This window comes from Lynx rufus, unplaced genomic scaffold (genome assembly GCF_022079265.1).
Source record: "Lynx rufus isolate CCGP_SWC_20201006 ecotype Redwood Valley unplaced genomic scaffold, mLynRuf1.p SCAF_2, whole genome shotgun sequence".
Lineage (NCBI taxonomy): Eukaryota > Metazoa > Chordata > Mammalia > Carnivora > Felidae > Lynx > Lynx rufus.
Window position 1 is genome coordinate 40,333,215 of NW_025814834.1, and position 3,949 is coordinate 40,337,163.

The window sequence follows — 3,949 nt, forward strand, 5'->3', positions numbered from 1 at the left end:
GCTTTAAAAAACTCTTGAAGAAATAGTGATTTACAGTTTGATTACACACTAGACCAGTGAGCAGTGCTCTATTCTTTAAGAAGAAAATATTTTTTATAATCAACAGGTTTTTGTTGTGTTTTGTTTCTTTTTGGTATCTTGGATATGGGAAAAAAAAAACCTGTAGAAATCATTTGGTTGAACACCCTCACTTTCTAACGCAGAAAGTTTGTTTTATATAATAAGATGACTGATTGCAATTTTTTTCATTCATTTCGGTTATGTTTTGCTTAGTGTCTAAACAGGAAAATGGTGGGGGAGGGGGGAAATTGTGTGTGATTAGCTTGGTATCATTTTTACATTTGCAGTCCCCAAACCTACATCTATCAGGGAGGTGAATTAGGTCTACACAAGTTAGATGACCTGTCTCAAATTATACAAGAGGTCTGTGGGAGGAGCCATATTTCTTGCTGAGGTCATAGCTCTTCTTGAAGACATTTGGCAGCCCTTTTGCAGAAGCATTTTGCAATGCTAGTGGGCAGTTATTAGTGAAAACAGGCCTGTATTTTAAAGGCCTCAGAATATCTCTATGTTCCATAAAATTTTAACATCCACTGAGATTTTAATAGGTTATCTGAAAAGTCAATTTCTGTGATCAAATATATTTTTCAAATGCTGAGTTTTGAAAATTTTATTTGTTGCTATTACTTTCTGTTTAGGAAGTTTCTTTTTATAAATAGGTATGTGGAAACTTCTTATTTAATTTTAAAATACTTGACTATGGAATACTTTTGTCTTAGAATATGTATTTACAACTTATGAGGTATTGATATTATGCTAAATTATTTATGGAATGCTGATTATGATTATTTCCCCCAAATTCTATCAAATCCACTAAAGTGGATTAAAGTGGAATGAGAGGTTATATTAATCTGTTCAGTTGAAATTAATTTGCTCTTTATGTATGTTTTTATGGCCCATTATTTAAACAACTACAAACTTATATTTTGAATAGCATATAGTGGTTCCAGGAGGATAAGGGTATCTTTTTCTCATTGCTGAATTATCTACTGGTTTATTGTGCCAAATAGTTTCTACGATAGACACTCAAAGCATAGATGTTAAAATCCAGAATGTAATTTGAGTGCGTTGTTCAATGTGAATAAACCTTCATATCTTTCTTTTGTAGAATGGTTATAATTTCAGTTATTAACATTGTTAAAAAGACTCTTCAAAAGGTGCATTTTGAATATACCTATACTTATCTCTGTCTATTATTTGTTCACTTATTTTTCCATTCTTCTACATCCAAAAAAATGTGAAAGGAGGGCATCTTCATTACTTGTTGAATTTATCAAACCTGTTATGAACTGCAGTTTTGCTCTGGTATAGCTTAACTCATGGACTTTATACCCTGTTCTAGTAAGATTTTAGTGAGATATATTGAGATATTAGGTTATCTGTGTGAACACTCTTCTTTGAGTACTCTCTGATCATCCTCCAATAGGATTAGATTCCCTGAAACTATATTTCTGGAACATGACTCTATCTCCCCTATGTAGAATGGATAGAGTCTGACACATAAACTAGAGAGTTGGTTATTATGGACTGAACCCCCAAAACTCATATGTTGAAATACCATCTCACTGTCATGATAGGAAGCAGTAGGGTCTTGGAGAGGTGATTAAGTCATGGGAGTGGAGCCCTCATGAGTGGGATTAGTGGACTTATAAAACAGACCCAAGAGTGCTCTTATTCCTTTTGCCATAGCAAAGACAAAACAGAAGAAACTCACCTGTCTATGAATCAGGACATGGGCCCTCACCAGATGCAGAATCTGTTGTTGGCAAGTGGGTGTTAGACATCATAGTCTCCAGAACTGTGAGAAATAAATGAATGTTCTTTAAGCTACCCAGTCTTTGCTGATTTGTTGTTGTTGTTGTTGTTGTTGTTGTTTCAGTCTGAACTAAGACAGCTATCCTAATAGGTTTTGATTTCTGGGGAAGATGGAAGGTCAGAGGTCAGGCTGGCTGGAGGGGTGAGAAAGTACTAGAGGATCAAATGCAGGGGCCACGTAGTAGCCTCTGTAGAACAAATAGTTGTGATATCCCATGACCAGCCACATAATAAACACTGATGACTGTAAATATTTTTATTTTTTATTTTTTTTAGTGTTTATTTTTGAGAGAGACAGAGACAGAATGCAAGTGGGTTAGGGACAGAGAGAGGGTGAGATAGAGAATCTGAAGCAGGCTCCAGGCTCCAAGCTGTCAGCACAGAGCCCAACGCAGGGCTCAAACTCACAAGTTGTGAGATCATAACCTGAGCCGAAGTTGGACACTCAACCGACTGAGCCACCCAGGCGCCCCTGTAAATATTTTTAAATGTTTATTTATTTATTTTGAGAGAGAGAGAGAGAGCTGGGGAGGGGCAGAGAGAGGGAAAGAGAGAATCCCTAGAAGGCTCCAAGCTGTTAGTGCAGAGCCTGACATGGGGCTTGATCTCACAAACTGAGATCATGATCTGAGCCAAAATCAAGAATTGGGCACTTAACTGACTAAGCCACCCAGGAGACCCTGAAGGTTGTAAATTTTAATCTGTATTTGCAACCTAGTTTGGGGGGTTTTAGAGAGCATGCATAAAGTTTAGGTGCCTACTCACTGATTTTGTAATTTTAGATTATCAAAATATACATTTCTAAAATGTAAATTTTAGTTCAAGATAGGGCTTGTTTGGAAACCAGAAAAAAATTAATAAAATATTGTTGGCACTATTTATGGTTTTATTATGAAATAAAGTTGTTACTAAGCCTAGTTATGTTCTCCAAAACTGACATTATCAAATGAAGTTCACCATAGCTAGAAACTGTATAAGAAATACAAAACTGTACAATTAGTGTTTTTTAAAATATTAGTTAATGTTATTAATAAAGTAAGAATACTTCATGTTAACCAAATGGTTATAAATGACAATGGAAGTGCAACTGACATTAACTTCTGACTTTGCTAATAACTTTCTTCCCAAAATGTTTCCATCTTATGGATTTGGTATGTTTTTAACCTTTGGCAGCATGGGTATTTGAGAGTAAAGTTGTGACATTTTTTTGAGGCTTATAAACGTTCAGGAAGTTCAGTCTTTAAGCAAGACAGTTATTTTTTTTCAAATACATTTGGCTCTTTTTCTGATTCAGAGTACCTCTTTGGTGTGTTTAGTGTAACAAAAGTCTTTCTACATCACATGACTTGATGTCCAGTGTGGAAAGTATGCTTAAGCTTCACTTCAGAAACAGAAACAGACCTTACACGAAAGTGATTAATTCGATTAAAAAAATGAAGAAATCAAAATATATGTTTACCCTGCATTCCTTTTTTTCTCTTTTTATTCCTATTTTTGTGCTTTTTGTGAAACATTTTAATTAGGCATCTCTGAAGTACAGTAACTTATATGATATAATCTCTCAATATGAAAAGGTCATGCCTAAATAGGCAAGTGGGTGAACCTGATTTGAATCTCATCCTAAAAATGTCAAGAGATGTTTCTAGAGGACTTATAATTTTTCTCCATATATTTTCTTTGTGAAAGATTTATTATTATTACATAGAACTTTTACAGCATAAAGTGGTAGCATCATGACAAAACACTCAAAAACAAATGAACCAAATCTATTCATTTGTCAACTTTAAAATCAGATGTAGTAGGAAAAGACTCTCCGACTTCAGATGATAATTACTTGATGGTGTTTAAATTGTTGCTCATTTTCCACTGAGGGATAGGGTGAAAGACCAGTTTAGTATTGTAATCTTTCCCAGTGTTACTACCTACAAACTCATGCATTTGGGAGGAATTTTTAACAGTCACCTCTTCACTTTATTTTAGCTCATTTCTTTCAGTTCAGTATGGTTTAATGTAAATTAGTTCATTTTTCCAGTAATATGTTAGAAACCGTGTAGAAAGGAACAATGAGCAAATT